General features: G+C 37.0%; 1 protein-coding gene across 1 annotated transcript in view; it reads right to left on the reverse strand.

Annotated features, from left to right (window-relative positions):
• The window catches only part of LOC126377409 (uncharacterized), a 347,616-nt gene extending 329,662 nt beyond the window's left edge, over nt 1-17,954 (reverse strand). Inside the window, exon 1 of the mRNA XM_050025164.1 lies at nt 17,910-17,954. The gene's annotated coding sequence lies outside the window, so the exon portion shown is untranslated. The remainder of the gene's footprint in view (nt 1-17,909) is intronic.
• Between the last annotated feature and the right edge of the window lie 5,000 nt (nt 17,955-22,954).

Genomic DNA, 22,954 nt, shown 5'->3' on the forward strand with positions numbered 1-22,954 from the left:
TATGGCGTGGATCTAAATTTTAGGCGAAGAACGTTGGTTTTGTTTATTTAATATTGCTCTAATAAATAGAAACTATAAAGAGTAGGTATGCAATAGATACTATTGTTTCATTTCTATCTCTATTCAGAAGACTGTGAATTTCTCGAAACTGTAATTTTATTCAACCAAACGTCGGGAATGCAAGCGCAACAGAGAGATAAATATTATCATTATAACAAAGATGCATTTCAAAAACAGCTTCTTAGATGAATCCGCGAAACTGAGTTCATGAATAAGAACGATTCAATTTGTTTGGTTTCTAAGTACAACTAGTGTTGCTATCTTTAACAAGTTGTTTACTTATCTATGCTGAAGCTTTTGTTTTTCTTTTTTGACGTGACTTATTGTAGATTTGCCGCAGACTACCTAACTACTTGGCTGGACAAATGGGGAACGCTGAAGGTCTTACCCGGTACAACGTTTAAGACAACAGGCCTGAGGGTGCCCAGATGGGCGCGAACCTCGGCTCAGGGCGTTGTCTGAGAGGAAAAATATTTGAAAGAATTAATCGACCCTAGTGGGTCGATAGCGGTAAACGCTGATTGAGGGAAATCGTCGACCACGCCGGCGGGGTCGGTATCGGGGTCCTGAAGTTTTTGGTGTCGCGAGCTGATTGGCCGCCTCTATGGCTAGATCTGTGCTGAAGCGAAAACCTAAGTATTATAATAATACTCTTTTTCACCTCAAGCATGTCGTACGGCTAACTCAATGACTAAATTGTAGACGATGGATTGATCACTATGCTAAGGCTGCAAATTTTAAAATTGTTTGCTAATAATATTCTGATGGCTTGTAGCTTTACCTTTACTAAATGAATTACGGGAATGGATATTATGTAACGTGTACACAACAAATAAAGTTTGTGGTATTTGTTAAAGACTCGTATATCAAATGAGAAGTTTGGCACTTTACAACAGCAATATCAAGACTGTATCTTAATATTATCCTACAGTGTTTGAGAGTACGTTGAACGCCTGATCGTGTACAAGTTAGTCCAAGTATTTATATTAGTATCATAAATTTATAAGAAGTCGGCGAATACCAGCACGCACCTCCCCTTCGTAGAATAATTAATGAGACTATGGAATATTTTGAATTTCCAAACACCCGTGAATTTAACATGGAAAGTTCATGATCGAAGGAAACATTGTTTAAAGTTATTGAATATCCATTATTGTATATTATTATGTATGTTATCTATCACACTTATAACTATAAAGAAAACCTCATATCTATGGAAATAAGATTTTTATTAAAGGTTCCACACAAATGCCGCCCAACGTGGGTCTCGTTAGTGTATTTTCATCTCATAAAATAAAATTGTAACTGCCAGAAAGCTTTGATTCGTAGGGTTTATGGGAATCTTCTTGTTTGTTGATAAAAGAAAATGGGACACAGAATATAAATCACTCGATCGAAAAATAGGTACCTACTTAAGTTTACATCTATAGTTATAAAATAATATATTCTTTAAACCAACTTGAATCATAGAAGAAGAAAACCACCCCATTCAAAAATATACCACGATTTGCAAGAGTTGCACTAAAATATACACTTTGATTACTTATTGAAGAGCTAAAGTAGTAAAATACACACAACCGAATCAAAGACTATTTATCCCGTCTTAGTAAATTAGATAAGCTAAATCCTGCTCTAAGGGAGTGGACTAAGACAAATTGACTTGTACTGTTTATTCTTAGAAACTTCAGGGCGAAATAGGTACTCGTGAATTTGACAAGTAAATTGAATTTCGAGTGAGAAATGGATATATATATTTTCAGATACTTCAACACGTGAGAGACATCAAAACCGGGTGAAGAACTTTAGTTTTTCTTAACTTTATAATCGTCACACGAAATTTTATGAAAATATTAAAGGAATCAGAAATAGTTTAAAATAAACCAGAATTTGCTTGGATAAACTTGGCTTGACCTGATTTATACGATGTACGTATATTTCATGCATGAGTGCACTCTGATATTACTGAACTACATTCATTATTACTATGGGTATTAAATAAGTCCAAAATAAGTCATTCGAACCCTGGTAACGAACTTATACGGTCACGAGCATTAATATGTATACACTTTGGTACCATGTCACATTAACTTTTTTGACAAATTGAACGGTAAGTCTTTCTAAATGTCAAATACATTAGTGCGAAAGAGTCCTAAACTGGGTACATTATATTGCTCATGACTGTACGAATGAGTTATTAATTTATCTTAAGTGCAGTTTTCGCTAACATAGTTGACTCGACCATTATAGGCGGCGATACACCTATCACGTTGGTGTAACAGAAAGCTCGGTGAGGTGTGGGTACTTAGTTCATCTTCAGATGGATGTACTATCCCAATTGGGATATAGTTGTGACCTTATGTTATGTCATGTAAAATAAGTAATGTACTTACTTAAAACAAAGTTTCGTAGTCATTCATGTAGTGGTGGCCACCCAAAGAGGAGACGTCAGCAATGGACTACAAAAAGTCATCATCGAACACAACATCTCTTTACGATTGCGTCAAATTGTGTGTGTTATATTCATGGTACAAGAAGCAAACTTTAGAATGCACTTCCAAAATATCAAACTTCATAATTATATTAGTTATTTCTTTAAAACAGACCGTTTCAGTATTTATCATCACCAGCCCAATAACGTCCCCACTGCTGGGGCACGGGCCTTCCCTATGGATGGATAGGAGGTCGGGCCTTAAACCACCACGCAGGCCCAGTACGGATTGGTGGTTATTAACGACTGCTAATGCAGCCGGGACCAACGGCTTAACGTGCCTTCCGAAGCACAGAGGCAGTATTATTAGTGACTATATTCCAATACGCGGTACGAGTTAGATCTGTCGTGTAACAGAAGCTAGTGTGGTGACGTTCATTAGCAAAGTGATGTATTAGATTAGGCTGATTGATTACTTTTATGTAACATTACCTAACCACCAATAAAGACAACAAAGTAAATGGAACACAAAGTCGTTTTCTTTAGCAGGAATGAATTGTGATGTTTCTGTCTAATTTCCAGCAATTGAAGCAAGGCAGTAGTGATGGCGGCCTCAGGGTACGGCCTGACCCGTTTAATTCGTTGTCGCCCCGCGCCGTCTGTTGCCGAGTTTTGATTAACTTCCTGTTTCCAATTTCTATTAAAAGACCTTTTGTTTGGTCTGTTAAGTCAAAGCTTAGTGCTTGGAACAACTTGGTTGTGTTTTTGGTCGGAAATGAATAGCAACCCAATACTCGTAGTTTGTACCGTTCTTGGCTATTTCTCAATACTCTTTTGTGGATGAAATGAAAAACAAATTGAAAAATTAGAAGGTGTACTAACAATATGTGTGTCCGTGACTTTATTCAATTTAACGACTGCATTAAAAAAATACCCTAGAAAACAATTATGATGAAGAGTAATTGAGGAAGCTTTTCAAGCAATGCGTCATATAGACGGAAATGAAATATTTCCTTATCAAAACAGTGCTCAATCATCCTTAAATACACCACCCGTATAATACCTTATCTAATCCTCAAATTCAAGTTTGGAAACTGCTCCAAAACTATCATAATGGTGTTATTTATCATAAAAAATGCCTAAATAATACGTAAAACCGAACCCTTCAAGCGGGAGTGAATGATCTAAAAACTTTTCGCCAACATATTGAGGCTCATTGCCGTTGGTTCGAAACTCGGTAACGAGTTCAGAGGCTAGCTGATTGATGGATGTACAATTAGCCATACTTTACTGCTGCAATTCGAGCTAATATAACATCTATTGCTTCAGAATACGGTTCCACACAAATCCTTTGTAATATAGTTAGGCGAAAACCCGGGTGTTATGATAACGGTATACATTAATTTTGCAAACGCTTCTATAGTCATCAATAATACTTTCAATGTTTGGAACGTGTTTGTTTTTGTGTGTTTCTTTGATTGATATGTGATATGGCGCCAGCGATTTTTATATCAGGCGCCAGATGTTGTACAGTTATTTATTTATCTATAATACCATTAATCATGTTCTCAGTTTTGATCGTCTGCAGAAACTTACCATACAAATAAGTTTTTTGTAATTGTAATGATTTATAAGTGTCTTTTTTGTATATTAAATAAACGTGCGGCAGCAGTATAGATTTTTCCTGAAACTGCTATACAAAGTCAAAGAATCGTTTTTATTATCTGTTTAAGCGTTACTTATTGTAATAATAATTATGATTAAGTTAGCCCGGATAACATTCACTAAGTCGGACAATGTTACAATCTATAATAATAAAAAAGAACAGAAAATTTAAAAATTAAAAAGAATAAGTAAAATACTATTTTCAATAAACACATTAGTGATTCTTTGAAAAAGTATACTCATACAGAAAACTTGGCCAATTAGAGAAGCAATACCAACGACCTTCGACTCCTATCTTCCTAATGAACCACAAGATTCGCTGTATCTAAAAGTTGGACAGAACTTAATTAATTATTTGCCTCGTCGGGTCGGAAATAAAACGCAACTAGCTGATCACCAAAGTTGGCTGATGGTAAGGAAAAAGTGGCACACGTGATCGAACTTCCCACGGAATGGAAGAAAGAGCTTGGAAGGACCAAAGGAGTGCGCCACGGGCGCCATACAAGTACCTATAGGCAGATAGTTCATACTTCCACTTTACACTTCACTCGTGCTAATATATTAAAAAGGTCGTCTTATACATTATAACCTGCAGGGCAAAAAGTCAAATACGACTATCATGCAATCAGATCCCTCCTTGTCACAGTGAAGTTAAACACCTTAGTATGCTCAGATATTTATCAAAAAAATACCTTTGTATGCTGTATGTTACGAAAAGTAATGATAAAATTGCAGCCTATCACATAATATTATACATTGCCGGTAAAGTGGCTATGGAATTTGAGAAGCAGTAGAGCTATTGTGGTTATCTGTTGTGCAGGAGTCATCATCATCATCAGCCCATTAACGCCCCCACTGCTGGGGCACGGGCCTTCCCTATGGATGGATAGGGAGATCGGGCCTTAAACCACCACGCGGGCCCAGTGCGGATTGGTGGTTATTAACGACTGCTAATGCAGCCGGGACCAACGGCTTAACGTGCCTTCCGAAGCACGGATGAGCTCGAGAAGAAAACTTTTTTTTTGTCGTCACCCATCCTATGACCGGCCTCTGCGAAAGTTGCTTTACTTCAACAATCGCAGACCGAGCGCGTTTACCGCTGCGCCACCGAGCTCCTCCAGTTTGCAGTCAGTTTGCAGGAGTAATAAGTAGTAAAAGAGAGTGGGGTTGAACCGGCGACAGCTGTTCTCATAGAAAATGCGCGTTAGGGTCTTTCCAACCTCTTTCTTCTATTCAGGGGAATTTCCCTCATACAAATAATCTTTATAAGAGTTTCCACTATTGCCCCAAGTACTATTTTTGGTGGTTTGGAGACTAGAGCTATTATCCCAGACATCTCGCCCATTTCGGTTCAAGAGACCTGTATTATTACTGATCAACTTGTAGTCAAATATACTTCATTGCACACAACTAAACATAATTATAATATTAACTGCTGCACTCTGAAGGAAATTCTTCCAATAAACTTGGATACGGTATGGTGCAATATTAATACTCAATTATAATACATATTTAGGAATTGATACCTAACCATATACTCTAGAAAAACTATAATAATAATGATACCCTATACACACGCTAACAAAACAAGTAAATTGTTTATAAACACCGTGTTTATTACACACGGTGTTTGTGATAACGTAACGAAAACTTTGACGGCTGACAGTTCATGAATCTGAGTTAATATCAAGTGGAATTTTCCGTCGCGAAATTCATGTTTTTTAAATTATTTTCAACTCTATACTTTGCGATGGAAAATTCCACTTGATATTAACTCAAAATCATGGGCCAAATCATCACCCTCAGTATTCGGTACAATGTTTACACGATGTACAAGTATAATACAGGTGGCCACACGGGTACATATGGGTGTCAAACGGTGCATCAAGTGGTGCGGGCAGTTTGGTAACAAACAGCGTCACATGCCGCCTCGCCTGCCGCGTCGTCCACAGCGTCACAAGCCGCCTCGCCTGCCGCGTCGTCCACAGCGTCACAAGCCGCGTCGCCCGCCGCGTCACCTATGTCACGTCCTCCGCCACGTCGCTCGCCGCGTTGCTCACCGCAACGCTCGCGGCGTCACCCGTCTTATGTGACGCTACAATTTAAACAAACGCCTGCAAAAACGCTTCGCCGTGAACGCTCGGTATAATATACGTTTGTTTTTCCGGCAGGCTGCATCGCGCGCCGCGCTGCTTGTAGCGCCGCGCATCCTTGATGTGGCCTTAGAATGTTCGCATTAGGATTCAAAATGAGCTCCCAGCTTTTTTGAAGCTCTGAAGAGAGTTAGTGACTGTGATGGAAGCCGGTAAGAAGTTCCATAAGCGCACAACTTGCACAGTAAAGAACTGGTCATAACAGAACGATAAATAGAAGAACTACCAAAAATATCCTAGTACATCATCGCGGGTGTCTTTATATTTACATTTGTCTAAAAGCCGCTTACGATTTCCACCTCACATTGGGTCCATTGTAATGGCATGCAATTATGGAGCATAATGTGCACGGCTGTTCCTTAATTTATATTGTGCACAGCCTTTGTGTTTGTATAATATCAATAATACTAGAAAACAGAGTATGCTCGTATTTTCACTCATTGTTTTAAATAACAAATGTGTTTGCGAAACTCCGCTTTATCTGCACAGCCATTTGCATTAATAAAACGAATTGGTTTCGCAAAAAGCCAGAAACAAATACGAGTTCCGGATCGTATCACACCGTTTAATATTCCCTTCACAATCTCCTGTACGAAAACAAATGTATGATTTACAGTGGTATTTCGCTCCCGTTATCAGCTGTGGGGGCGGTTGATTTACACAGTGCCTGATCGCCGCTATCGCGATCCCCGAACCGACCAGCTATCTCGAGCCAGCGAAAACACAAAATAATCTACCACTCTTATCTTACAGGAGAAACAAAAGAACAACCAACAAACGACTTCGACAAAATAATGTTTTAAAAGAAAATTACTCGGTCACAAATACAACAAACATCTTTCAGTATTTTATGGTTATTATGAATGGTGATAAGGCTACGAACAAAATCTGTCTCTGTCCATTAATCTTGCGCTGGAGAAATTGAAAATCAGGGCTGGCAGGTCGGTCGGGAAAAAAGCCGACGTTTGTCAGGATGAATTAATTAGTAAGACGGCGAGCTTACTGCTCCTGTTTCAATTTTCTTGGGGCCTTTCGATGGTTGAAAATAAATAGGCAACAATTCTAAAAATAACATTAGTCAATCAACGTTCGTGATGAAGCAGAAATTGCTATTTCCTTAGTGAATTTGAATCGTCGTCGACCACAAATATACGAGTTGTGGTACTGAAGCTCCCAAACAGTTTCATTTCGAACTTTCGCTGTCAATTTCACAGTTAGCGAGCTAGAGAGAATAGAAAGTTGGGAATTAACACTAGTTAACTAAGAAGCAAACGTCTTGAGTCCATTCAGCTGATACACAACTGTCTGGTGCACGATCTCGTTGCACCAAACTTCGTCAGTATAGACGTGGAACTATAAGTAGGAAATCAGGAGTTTAAATTAAATACGGACTTTATCTTAGAACGACTTTAAAACTTATTTTACGCGCCGACTTGGTTACTATTAAATTATACATATACAGTGGAGATAGATGATAAAGGACCTACACAGATTGAGACAAGTAATGACTTATTTAATTAAGTACTTATAATTTTTTTTTAATTTAGGTATGTAGTTTTAACTTTTGAATATAAGCAAATAATTATTTAGGTGAAGCATATTGTATTTTTGAAGTATACTTTCACATAAGTGAAACTTAAAAGATAGTATTTTGTGCAACGGAAATTCGCATTCCCATAAATTCGTGTAAAATGTAGTTGGGCTTAAGCGAATAGTTTCCTTGACAGACGTTATCAGTCGCGCAGCGGAATCCTTGAGCAGGCTTCATCCATCATTCAGGAGCTTGTCTGCCAACCTCACACCTAGCCTGAGACAGCGCACTTTTACATCAACGCAAGTACCTACCTATCGTTTCATTTATGTATTACGCCACGCCACTTTCCCTTGGTCCCTGAATACTTAAATTTTATGTTCGAATTGCGTATTCTTTCAAAGTTTTGTGATCAGTCTAAAAGATGAATATGATTGCGGACCGCTTCGACTGCTACGTCTGGGTCATTGCTACGCCATCTCCGATAGTAGAAAAAGTATGACTTACGTATCAACTATTTCTTTTAACTTTGTGCTGATTACTGTCATAGCATCAACATAGATACTTATACTAACATGGATGAGTCTTTTGTCACTTGAATAAATTAAAGATAAGTAAGCGTTTTCATTGTTAAACGTTTCGCCAGATCACTCTAGGATACTAAACAATGTTGCAAATTTGTCACGTACTCTGCATAAAGTTATGATAAACGTTACTCATTTCCAGGTTTCAATTTGGAAGCGGCACTCAAAGGTACGTACTAAAACTTCTCGCTCTGTTGCAAACTGTTTCATATTCACTAGCAAAGTTGGGAACGTTGAACGTGGTAGAGATATCCACTTTTATCAACTCAGTTGTGGTGAGAGTAGTTTCCTTGTTCCAGTCTACTTTATTTTCTTGGCAAATCGTGGAAGCGATCATGTGGCAAAACACTCTTATGGATTTGGCCCGAGGGAACTTTGACTTGGAAGTTGGCTAGTGCGAGTACAGCTGGAGTCGCGGAACGAAGCGCTGTGTTTGAGAGCAAAACGATGTTCGAATGTTGCTAAGATGCGGATGTAAATGTTATCGCCGAAAGGCTCTAAAGGTTTTGTTCCCTACTAGTCTGTTAACTGCAAACTCGGAGCTAAATGAAATTGTAATTCAAGCGCTGAACTTCTCGAGATGTAACTGTTCAAAGTCGGAGTTTGATTGCAATAAATTATAACTTGCAAGACTTAAAGTTAATAAAGTAAAATTGTATTATCCTGAAAAGAAAAATCAATGTTTCATTTTACTCTCTGAGCGGATATTATAAAGCTGAGAGTATTTTAATAGCTGATGACCCGTTAAATAGAGGTGACAAGGCATGTTTAACGAAACAGAGGGGTCAGGCGAAAGAGTTTGAACGAGGGACTTTATCGGGCTAATTTCGAACCGGCCGCACGAAATTTTCCACTCGATAACTTCACCTTTCTGTTTTCCTAATTTAATACAATATGTGATTTTTATTAGCACCTAAAATGCCAAAACATTTTGTGGCTGAGAAAAGCTTTTCCTTGATTTTGCTAAACCGGACTTTTAGATTATACTGATTACAGGTGCGTGTAATAACTTCAAATCAACTTCACTATAAATAATCCAACGAAATTCGAAAGATGTAATCTAAAGAAATATAAAAGTGCTTACTTCACAATGTATGACTAAAGCATTTAACGTCGTCAGCATAAAGATAATAGGAAAAAGTTAAATTATGTCGAAGAAGCGTCTCAGGATGGATCCCGACGACCGCGCAGTAACTGCTCTGCGGTTATAAAAGTTGAATTTATGACTCGAATTATTTCACTCTCTTCCCTAATTTCGCTACTTTTCCACTCCTTGTGTCCAGGTGCATGAAAGCTAACTTTTTAAATTTAATACGGAGGGGTTAGCCGTAGACGTCTCGCTTAGTTACTTTTCTTTTATTGCGCTATTTCGTTTTGATTTGTTCGAGGGGAAACGTAAGTTCTTTAAGTTTTATCTGTTCTGTTATTGCAAATACATGCATTATCTTCATACTGGTCTGCAGTTTGCATTAGCATTTTAACGATATTTTTGCAAGCACCGTCTGACTCGACCGTTTTTCTACAAGTTTATTAACTCGGATCTGGTATACACTTCTGGATATATAATATAATTGGTTCGAGTCAGACTACTGGGATTTAGATCAAAAAGTAAAATTCTGCAAAACTACCCCTTTTTTCGACAGATAAAACGTCAAACACGAGGAAATCAGTCAGCGCGATCCTTACAGGAAACCGATGGGTAGGCAAATATCATGTGTTAGTACAATAGCCTATGGAGAGCCCCCTGTCGTTGAAAATTTCATGCGTCAAGGATTTTGGGAAGGTGCAGGCAAATATTCGGCCTTTCCATTAAATACATACGATCGCCTCATCTGACGTGGCCTCAACGACACTCTTCAGTACAACCCAAGTAGCAATCAAGAATTGTGATTAAGTCATATATGTCTAAACTTTAGCTAAAGTGAGATTTATCCAAATCAAATAGGACTTATTAGGACTTCATAAATTCATTTCCTTCTTTAATACTATATAGTTTTCAACAAATCCTACTTTAGATAATTTAGAATACACAAAACCAAGTTAAGTATTTACAAAACTATTTAGTCTTATCTCAGCCTACTGTTAAGTCTACAAGTATTCTTTTACTTTACTCAGATTATTTAAAGGCTCACTTAACACTAAATTGATTTAGTGAAGTATCAGTTTAGTCTTGTAAAGTAAAAATTGATTGCCTAGATATACTTAAGGCAATTTTTATTATTTGTTGCTCCTATACAAGACTGTTTTATTCGTTTTTGACTACAATAAGTAAAACATAAGAAAAGTCTATTCAATGGACGATAAAATCGAAATAGAAGCAAGCAGAAAGATGGATGAAGTCCAAATAATAAAAGGATCTGGTGGTTTTCGAAGGCAGAATATTAAATACAGAAAATTAACCTGTGATAATGCACATCCCACTGTTTTTGTTAGCGATGCGATATCTTCTTCATTGCCATCATTTTTTTTATATCGATTGGTATAACACAATCATTTAATTTTGGCAAAAATATCGTAAGTTCCTGTTTTTCAAATCCGATCCAGCGTGTGGCGGCCCGGGTACCTACGTCTCGCACAAATCTTCTCAAAAATGACTAAGCTAGTCTAACCTAGTCTAAGCGCACGGCAACACTACACCATGAAAAATCGAGTTTTATATTAAAACCTGCTAAGTTCAAATATAAAATTAGCTACCTATTAGTCTAATAATAAATAAATCCAATCAAAAACATAAATGTGAAATGAGAGCCAAGTTCAATGGTCAGTCCTGAAATTTATTTATAAGTAACAGTATGACATATCATATCTTCTTATAACATAAGATAATATATTGTTGCCTAAGGTCTGTCTTATTGTAGGTAAGTACATATCTTCGTAACGCGTGGGTCCTTTTAAAAGGAAAAATTCAAAACTAAAAGTCGACTTTATAGGTATAAAACATTTGAATACCTATTAAACTCGTTTAAGATTCACGTTAAGTTAAAAAAAAAATATGCCAGTAAAATGGATGAGAGTTGTGTTGTATCGTGTGCGAAAAGCTGACAACCTATCACCGCTAAACACATGTTCCAACTTGCTTACCTACCCTTAAAGTACTTGTCGAATGTGGCATCAAGTGGTTTTATGATCACTTAGTACTCTGCCTACCCCGATAGGGCATATAGGCGTGATTGTATGTTATGTTAAATTAATCTACATACCTACCACAAAAAGACCGGCTGTCATGAGTTTTGATTACTTACTGATTCTTACATCTATAGTTAGGTACAGGCACTAATTAGGTATTTATGTTAAGCGTTCATGATAGAATCTAATTATTAAAAAGTTGCCAGTTTTTTTATTTTTTCCTTTATATTCATCTAATTACCTATCTGCATACCAAATTTTAACTCTCTAGGTCATCTGGAACTGGGTTAGAGTTTTGATAAAAATGAGTCAGTCAGTCAGTCAATGATAAAAAAAAAAATGAGGATTTTGGACATTAATATCTAAATAACCGTTTGAGATAAGCTTATGAAATTTAGAACACTTATATGTATCTCACAAGTCTCAATATATGAGCCAAATTTGATACGTTTATGTGAAATAGTTTTTGATTTATGAGGGGGTCAAAAGTGGCTCCAAATGGTTCGTGTAATAATACACACGGTGCGGCTCGCCAGTTCTATTTCTTGTACTTGGCTTGACACGCTACCTAATTTTAAAAATGTACCTATTTTTAACTAAGCTTTATTCACAATCATAAACAAAACATATCTATTTTAAGTTTTGTGTATGGTTAAATGCATTTAAAGTGGGCATTAGATTCGATTCCTTTATTTTTTTAGCTTGATAAAAACATCGGGAATTTGGCCGCCTTTTTTAACAATAATGTTTTAGGTGGGATTAGAAACTACCGCGCACACACACGACGTTAATCAAATTGCAAGGGTTCTTCGTATATACAATATTCAACGGATACTCGTTAATTTTTACAATAATCACATTGTTTTCGTTGGCAATTAGAAGCGCGGTGATCGTACCTACTTTGCGTCAGCGAACCATGTAGGTACCTATGAGAATGTATGCGCGGAGACTCATTAGCAAATTGAGTTTATGTTTGTTAGTTCCAATTGTGATAAATATTAAATAATTAAGTAAATCACATTCCTATCCAAGTAAGAACTCAGCATAACAATATTTTTTTATCTTCCACGAGTCGAAAAACTTACCTCTCAAACAAACATACTTTCCATAGGTTTTAAGCTTGTTCGATTTTAATTGTTACTTGTTACATAGATGATTCTGGCACAGAATAAACAAACATGATTTTACGACATTACTTTACTAAATCAAAATAGAGGATCACTTTAGATATAAGAGTTTTAAGTAGGAATTCACTAAATACTTTTTGTCTTAAGTTGGTATACTCCTAGACAATTGAAGTAAAATTTATCTTAACTAGTACTTGATGAAGTGCAACTTGACTTTACTTTTCTAAACTGATTCTTACTAAATCAATTGTTTCTAAAGTCTTACTTCATTTAGAAAAATATTACTTAACGCCATTTTGCACTTACAGGAAGAAAACATGTAATATTTTTTTGACAATATTATCGTCAAAAACTGAAGTAAATTAATATATATTTCTGTTGTAGTAACAATTACTGCGTTCAGCTATCACATATTAATAGAAAATGAATTTCTCTATACTATATGTCACCATTTTTTTTATTTGCTAAATAATCAATCCAAATTTTATTATTATTTTTCTGGTATATTAAAGGCCCTTCTGTTTTTTAACACTTTCTATCGATTTTACACGAGAAACAATCATGCGTTTATAATTTCCTGTATGTGAAACGGCAGAATAACCTTTTGTTAAAACAACTTAACAAATATTTTAGACGCCATTTTCTTACAGACTTCATTTCTTGTGTTAATATAAATGTTCGCCATTATATTCTAAAATAAAGACGCGTGAAGTAAAAATCGTTTTAGTATGACCTGAAGTTTTACTTCGTTAAGTTACAATTGACTCAGTGCAATTCAAACCTATAGTCTTAACTAAGTATTGTAGATATCTTCAAGTATACATTCTTGGTATTAAGTGATACTACAAGAATTCTAAGTTTAGAATATGCAAGAACATTGTCTAAAGTAGGGTTTAAGTCTGACTTAGCGTTGTCTTAAGTCTGTCTTGTATAAGAGTTAAAGTATGTGCCCACTTTTACTAAACTGTATCTTCAAGATATCTTGAGGGATATCTTGGAGACCTATAAGACTTATCCAAGACAAGGGCTTGATTTAGTCTACTTGCCTTCAAGATATCTACAATTCTCTTTTAAGACAATCGGTTGCTACTTGGGAAAGTATCTACTTTTCAATTTGCTATTGATAAGAATTTTGGGTTTTACGCCCAAACAATTTTCTTTTATCAACTAACTATAATTACTTCATTTTTAACCTTGATACATGCATTTTATTTTCAATATGTAATCAAGTAAAATCGTTTATGTTCTAAATTCCTTAGCGGATAAGAAACGTGTAATATTCAACTCTTGATTTTGTAAGATTAACGACCAACCCATTGCACGAAAGTACAACTGGGTCTACATGACGTGAAACATTTTTTTATAATTAATCTTTTAATTTGCAGTGCCTGTGAAGTACTAAAATTAAATATATTTTCGTTTCGTCATTAACCATTTTTTGCAACGCTTTAAAATCATGATCCAAAAACAGTTGGGTTAAAACCCGGACATGTGTTAGCTAATCCTATGGACTATCAGCCGGGTATCCGGGTATAGCGAACGTGCGGTCACGACATTGACTGAGGACCCAACCAGGATTAGTATATCGGTCCCGGATCCGAACGATTCTGCTTTATTAAGACAAATAGTTGAGCATTTTTAACACGAAAACGTGCGATATGCTTTCGTACAGTATGAGAATTGATGACTCTCGGATAATGCTTGCAATAATAATGCCCTGTTTCTGCGATGACTAGCTGTATTTACACTTCGTTGCGTCTTTTCTCTGTCTTGCGTGTAATTGGGTAGATTATATTTTTGTGGCATCATCTCTTTGTTTATTTTTTATTGTTTCCTGTTACAATGACACTGTTCGTTTACGGGATTATTATATTTTATATTATGTGTCCAAAAGTAAGTACTAAGTAGTGACAACGGTCTATTATTATATACGTCCCACTGCTGGGCATAGTCCTCCCCTCAATCAACCGGAGGGGGTATGGAGCATACTTTCACCGCGATGTTTTACTGCGGGTGAAGGTGTTTTACGGCTATTAGCCGAGACCAACAGCTTAACAGCAACAGCCCCCCAGAGCACGGAATCATCTTACTTTATCGGACAATCTGATGATCCAAGCCTTCAGCGTCTTTACCAAAGAAGGGACAGACTCACAAAATTATTTCGACATTGTCTTTATCGGGAATCGAACTCGGACCTCCAGATCGTGAACCCAACTTTTGAGAGAGAGAGAAAGAGAGAGAACGCAATGACTCCAGTTATTGCTAGATTCTGTGTAGTATGCTTTAAAACAGTTTTGTTCATAATATAATGACTTTCAATAAAAAGTAATTTTCCCATTAACTGTACTAATTAGGCCGTTCAGCGGACACATATCGATGCTCTGAGGGACCAACCAGTTTTACCCGGTTTCGACCGCACTACCCGTTAAATCCTTAAATTCGTACATGTTTGTTAATCCGGATAGGTCACATCGAAGGGCGGACAGTGACGAAGTGTGGGTCGCAGTGGATTACTCCATCACGGTACGGTCACAGCCCATGTTGCTTTATTAAGACAAATAAAGGGTATTTTTCTTAGTCGTGTAAACTTGGGCAAATGTGGCTCGGATGGGTTCGATTGATTCGTTAGGAATAAATTGGATCGTTGTGCGTAGATTTGGGCTAAGTATTTCGGTGCTTGAATACTTATTTCAAGCACTGCTTATGACGTAATTGTGTGGGTCTGAGTAAGGATATTCATCATCCACCTAGCATTACCCTGTTTTTCAAAGGGTCTTCTTACCTAACCTGGGCCGGTTTTTTTGCAGAAGCGACTGCTTGTCTGACCTTCCAACCCGCGAAGGAAAACCCAGCCCAATACAGCTTAGGTCACACGCCTCCGAAAATTCATTTTTCGGGAATGTGGGTTTCCTCGCGATGTTTTTATTCACCGCTGAGCACGTGATAATCATTTACGATCGAAACATGAATTCGAAAGCAAATTCGACAATCGTTGGTTTAAGGTCTCTGCTGGATTCGAACCTGCGACTTCAAAGTGAGAGGCAAGCGTTGTACCAACTGGGCTACCACAGCTTGAGTAGGAGCCATGTATGAGTAGGAATATTATCGTCATAATATCTTTACGCAATGACAAAAAGAATGAGTGTAGTACCTACTCACCCATTGATTTTTTTTTTCAAGTGATTATAAATGGTAAGTACATAAGGGAATACAAGTAGGAACGGCGCTTCATAATGATGACACCGACATCTCACTTGTCAGACAATAGACAAGCCAATTTCGAATAACAACAAACTTAGTTACTTTTAAAACTCACGAGAACACAAACTTTTGCCGTCTCCTTAAGTTAATTAATAATTCACAATCCCAAATGTAACATTATTAGACTCGACTTGTGGGTGAAGTTGCGAGTTTTTGACGAAATTGTCTTATTCAGCGAGTCTTGTTAAACTCTTAATTACTTTTGGCGGTAGTCCGCAAACATCTGGTTACTGTAGGCTTCATTATTTGCTCATGCTCACACATCGTTCGCTGTGGGTAAATATTTACCTCTTAACGAGGAACCTGACTTTACCCGCGGGTGGTGTAATAAACTTTTCTATTGTACGCCGCGGTTTGCGCCGGTAGCGTCGACCAACAAATTACGCGATCGCTTCGCCAACAGAGATCTAATAAACCTTTCTACGTTGTTATAAAACGGAGTCGTGTACCTATTTATTTTCTTACAAAATGAACAATAATATCTCGTGTGGATCTTACAGAAAGTTATTAATCCCTAACAAAAATTATAAAGTAAGAAGAGTGGACGAAATCTCACGTCACCAGAAAAACTTATAGACACGGTATTGAAGTCCTAATAAAGATGGAGATATCCATATTCTTCCATGAGTTCTTTGTGTGTTAGACTTCGTCTAATATTACGCAATTTGAAGAAGACTAACGGGCAAACTTCATACCCTCAATTCAGATGATAAAATGGTAGCCTTACATTATACCTACATAACATACCTAACATAACATTAATTAACAGCCTATAATCCCGTGGCTGATTTTGCAAAGTGACGTATCTGAAATATATTGCTAAAAAAATGGGTCTTGATTTTTATCAAGACACATTTTTTTGCTATTGCAAAAGGTGCAAATCAGATTCGCCAAAACTTTAAAATACGTCGGTTAGCGACATCAGCGACGAACGTCCCACTGCATACTGGCCTCCTCAACCAATCGGTGGAGATTTGGAGCGTACTCACACGGAAGGGGTAAGGTGCATAGCCTTATAATAATATTAATGACATATAAGGTAGAACGCTACATACATACTTAAGATCACGCCTATTCCCCGTTGGGGTAGACAGAGAACACGGAATTCCATTTACTACTATCATGACACACTTTCAATTCTTCCGTTCTCATCAAAATCTCCATGCATGCTGGCCGGTTCAGACTTTTTAGAACTTGATTTATTGTAGATATGCCGCAAATAGCATTAACTACTTGGCTGGACAAGTGGAGAGCGCTTAGAAAATTTACGAGAACAGGCCTGAGGGTGCCCAATTGGGGCACCGGTGTAGAGTAATTGTGGTAGAATCTTATGGTAAACGCGTTTTTGTTTTCTACTGACTCTACACTCGCGTGCCATACGAGTTGAGTAATCGGTACGTAGTCTACGAGTTAACATTGCTTTTAATTAGTATTTTGGGCTCATATTAATTTCGCTGATACGTATCTGCTTACATATTTCTGAAATTAAATAAGAAATGAGGATAATACTTCCTAATAGATACCGAATCGGTAATCAGGGTTTTAACTAGAGTTAACTTTTCTACTAATTAAGCGAAGTATAAAAAAGAAGGAACATGATGAGTTTTATTATTAAGTTGAAAAAAGCAAAATCTAAAGACATCTTCTTCATCCAACGCTGTCTGTTTCTTCATACACATAATATACAGGGTGTTAATGGCATCCTAACGAATACTGAGGGAGATTATTCAAACTATGTTTCTGAGTTGATATCAAGTGGAATTTTCCATCGCAGAAGTATAGAATTGAGAATAATTTAAAAAATCACATGAATTTTGCGACGGAAAATTCTACTTGATATTAACTCGGAATAATGGTCTGAATCATCCCCCCTTAGTATTCGTTACGATGTCAACAACACCCTGTATATTTCGTTGGAATGCAAAACAGTTCTACTTATTATGATAATTAAAGCACATAATAACGGGTTCTTACCGCGTTTAAATGGGGATATGAGACTCCCGATATTTCGACACTGTTGCAAGTGCCATGATCACGGGATGACTGACTGTCAGTTCTATTATGGTTTCCAAGTGTTCTTCAATCTTTCTCCAAATTGCTACAGACTATCATACGTGTGAATTTAGATTTCAGAGCAACATTGCTGAAATTATACGTCCGTTGTTTAAAAGTTACCGCTCCCAAAAAAGATTCATTTTACATTAAGTACATTCAATAAGAATTACTTTAACTTTTTATTGTAATCCTCTTAACATTGAATAAAGGTCGTGTCTCTTTGCCTGCACGCATTTTCGTTGAAGTTACGTTGATATGAATTTCTAAGAACTTAAGTATTAAGTTCTTAGAAATTAACTAATATTTTTATTTGGGTATACTTACCCACCTCAAATATTAGTCAATAATAAACACTACATTCTTAGTAATACTCGCTCATCATACAATCAATCAATCAATCAATAATACTTTATTGCACAACAACATATACAAAGGACATAAACATACGAATAAAACATAAGCACAATAGGCGGCCTTATTGCTAAACTGCAATTTCTGCCAGGCAACCTTAGGGTGAAAGAAGACCATACCTTACAGATAAGGTGGGAAATCTATTGTGAGTAATTTTATTCTTTTTTCAAAATTTCCTTTCTGTCTATCTACTCAGCCTGTATCGTTTTAAGTTAATAATTATTCACATAAGTTGGCTCTTCACATTATGGAAGATAATAAACGATTAATATTCAGATAATGTTATCGAATAAGTTGAAATTTCCAATGCCAGAGTTTAAGCTCTAAAATTATTTCAGACGGGCTAAAGTTTTTAACGGTTATCTTAGAGGAAGCATGGGCATTAAGCATGCTTGCCACTATGGAGAGGAATCATTCCCGTTCATTTTATTTTCATGCCTAAGTACGGAAAGTTTCAAGTAGCTAATCCAAGCTTACTCCAGCTCTGAGCAAGGTGGGATATGAACGGCTTAATTATTTCTTGCTCAATCGGAAAACCCTGATAGCAAATCCGTGAAAAGAGTATTTTATTTAGGTTAAATGTTTAAAAAGAGAAATGGGACTTTATTTTTTTACTGTTTGTAGTTTGTTTCTAAGGGCCCTATCTCACTAGGACAATATTATATTGGTTGCGGCATGAAATTAAGCGTATATTACTCATATCAAAAGTATCGAACTGAAAATAATTAAAAAAAACCCAAAAAAATTCATGAATTTTCCGACAGGAAATTCCACTTGATATCAACTCAGAGTCATGGTCTGAATCATCCCCCTCACTATTCGTTACGGTGTCACTAACACCCATACCTATTTGAATGGCTATCTGTATGTACTTGCACGGGGTGTTAGTGAGATCGTAACGAATATTGAGAGTGATTATTCAGCTCATTATTCTGAGTTCATATCAAGTGAAATTTTCCATCGCAAAAGTATAGAATTGAAAATAATAATAAAAAAAATACATGAATTTTGCGACGGAAAATTCCACTTGATATTAACTCAGAATCATAGTCTGAATCATCCCCCTCAGTATTCGTTACGATGTCACTAACACCCTGTATATTTTGTTACGCTCCTTAGCATGTCTTTGATTGCAGCAAAACTTGTAACTTAGGTCTTGTGATTCAGCAAAAATTCTACTACACAAATTCTCAAGGTTTCACCGATGCAATTTGCATTCAAAATCTACTCTTTATTATGTCTTACTGTGACCTTGCGGCACGCTGAGAGGTGAGGTTACGGTATCCCGACGTGCCGGCAGAGTAGGGGAATGATTGGTGATGACGATGATAAAGTAGAAGCAATAGCAATCAGGAATATATGCAGTTTATTAAAAACACTTCACAAACAGGATAGGAATATACATAGTTCACAATATTACACACTTCACAAAAGAATCAAGACTTAGGAATTAGAGGGCACGGCCCTAAACAGTATAATATACTTGTTGTTTTAATGAAGGTCGGGGATGCAGTGAGTCAAAAGTGAGTAAAATCAAAGGAAATGCGAATGGAATGGAATGAGAATTTCGTAATTTAAAATGATGATGGTCCGAACAAAAGGCCAGTATGTGCAGAGTTTGTACTCTGCTACAACCTTAAACGGTTTAGGGCATAAAATTAGGTAGGTACTATTTTCCTCGTCCTAGACATTCATTACAACGCTGCACGAAAAAGCCTTGGACTTATCCGTATTGTATTTTATATCTACTGAATCTACAGAGACTTTTATTTATGGGTTTAAAAATACAGGAGCTTATTCCGAGCCCGCAGTCCAACGACAATTGATGGTTGCCAGGAAAGTATAGAATTTTGTTAATATTCTACAGTCAATAATAATATATTTATGGTGTATATTATGACAGTAGTCGAGATTATGGGTCACAGTCCATTGGGTGACTTGAAAACTCTTCAGTAGCTAATGCCTAGACCAACAGAGGATCAACATGTTGGCAACATCAAGGTCTATATTATTTTTACTGTAATATTTTGTCCTATGGCAATATTACGGGACTTTTACGCCACGGACTTTGCCGACGAGGCACGTTTTCTTGTATCTTTTAACTTTATGTAAATATTTCCTAGTTCTTAATTCTAATACAGTCCACTTTAACATCTCGAAGAGTTTTATTTACCGGAGCGACCATCGCCTCCAACACAATAAACCACAGTGAAGCGGCGTGGTAGAGCATACTCTAGTTTTTCTTTTGGGCTGAGTTTGGGCATACAATAATGCGACGAGCCATTTTAGAAAGGTATTAGATGTAGATTAATTGTCTTTAAGGTGGCTCTTCTAGTTTAGGAGTTATTTGAATTTTGATTTCTTGGCAAATTCTAGCGTAGACCCCCAATAGCCACAAGCCAGGATTTAAAATAAGCAGATTGTTTTACTAAATACGCAAAATTGTAAGTAAGTAGAGCAAAATAATGATATTTTCAGCTTTCAGGGGTCGATAGTAGAATTAAATGGTTCGTGAAATATAACCCACTGCTGTGTTAACCGTTTGCTTCGCGAACTTGGCTAACACCACTACCGAGTGCCTAGATGTAATTAAAATAAAAAAGGGATGTTTTTCTAATCGACAGCAATTAACCCGACTTTTACACGCAATAACTTGATAAATTCCCGGGGAGCGAAGTACTCCAGGGTTGTTCTGCCCATGAGCGATGACCTTTGATGGCGGACGTTGACAAAGCGCTCACTGGTTCCCATGAAAACGTTCAAATACATCATCGTGGCTGACAGCGCGGTTCTGCGGACTACGAATTGCCATATTTTATTTTCTGCTACGCTACCCTGAACTGAACATGATTAATGATTCTGAATGAAGAAACCAAGCATTCGGGTCTTGAAAGCTTAAACGACCCTCATATAAATCACGTTTGAACATTGTTGAACTCCAGACTGTCGTATTAGGAGATGGAACACGCGGTTTGCGTTACGGTTACGCTGTTGAAAAATCCGGGGAGCTTAATAAAAAAAAAACAAAGGCAACTAGCGTGGAGCCATCGCTCAAAGCGTTGGCGTGTGTTTACTGACAATAGAAATTATTCCCCTCTAAGTATTGTGAGGATGCAAAAATACACGTCTAGCTGTGACGTTGAGTGATGCGTTCCCTCGCGTTCTCATTGTCTGGCGCGCGGCTGAAAGAGATTGCACAATATGAAATACTTCAGTTTGAATCGCAAGCGCCTCATTGAATACGGACGCGGCAGTCGCGGGCTCTATTCTCAAACTAAAATATTCATATCGGTGAAGGTGAACAGGGAATGCATTTCGTCGACTGAAATATTGAGCAGCTGCAAAATTTTGCGAACTCCACCTTAATGTGGAGCAATCAGTTAATTTATTTACCGCTATCCGATAAGGAAATGAAAATACTTTTTTACATCCATCTTCTCACATCAGTCCTATAATTTAGATTCTATTTAAAACTCTATTGTTTTCTGGCGTGTAAGTATATTAAAAGTGAGTGAATTATAATCTTATAATATTTTAGAGACACTGACATATAAAATGTGTTGTCCTGTACATTCAACAAATTGAAACCGAGAAAAGAGAAAATTAAATCGAAAAAACATCTGACTCGGGCGGGACTTGAACCCACAGCTCTTGTTAAGCCGAGACGAGCGTGTTAACCATTACACCACCGAGTCCTCCTCCTATCCATGCGAAATTCTTTCCGAGACAGATTTTTACTCTTAATGAGTTTCTCTAAGCACGGGTGAGTGCTATAAAAAAATTATATCAAAATTATTTAGCACTCGTACCTAATCGTCTGCGAAGGTCGCCTCGACATAATATTATATTTTCGATATATTTTTTAATACTGCCTTAGGTCTCTCCGGACATAATCTACATGTGAAATTAGTGACTAAAGTTATTTCCATAAGCAAAAGGATTATGCACATACACGAGGCACATTTTATTACGAGTAATGTATGAACTCGCCGTCCGCTTCACTCGCCAGGATCGCACCAGCTATTATGATAACGAAGCTTGGAAATATTCAAATTAAAAGCAACCCTTTGACGCACAGGTAGTGTGGTACGTTATACACTTAGCGCTACGGCGTTTTTTTGAGGTAGACAGTTTTGTAATATGAATGTTTTTAACAAAGCCAGCTTTACATGTCATCTTTAATTATGAATTTGAATTGGGGTAGCATGATGATTTTATACTTAGTCGGGCAAATGACGAGAGTCAAGAGCTCTCTTGATGTTGGTACATGCCCGCTAGTAAGTACATTATTATAATTGTAATTAAACCCTATGGAAAAGAGCGGGCTTTGCTCCAATAGACGCAGGGAATGATATCTATGTCCGGCTATTGGTCGAAGTCTTCGATATAATTCGCGCCGCGCGCGGTTCGGCTGACGTGCAAACTCCGCTGGGAGCTGGAAGAGCTGAAGTTTAAAATATGCCTAAGTGTAGGATTATTTTATCTGTAGCATTAATATAGGTACAAATTAAAAATCAACTATTCAAATTAAAAAGGTACCCTTTGACGCGCAA

The sequence above is a fragment of the Pectinophora gossypiella genome, chromosome 2 (assembly GCF_024362695.1).
Source record: "Pectinophora gossypiella chromosome 2, ilPecGoss1.1, whole genome shotgun sequence".
NCBI classification, from domain to species: Eukaryota; Metazoa; Arthropoda; class Insecta; order Lepidoptera; family Gelechiidae; genus Pectinophora; species Pectinophora gossypiella.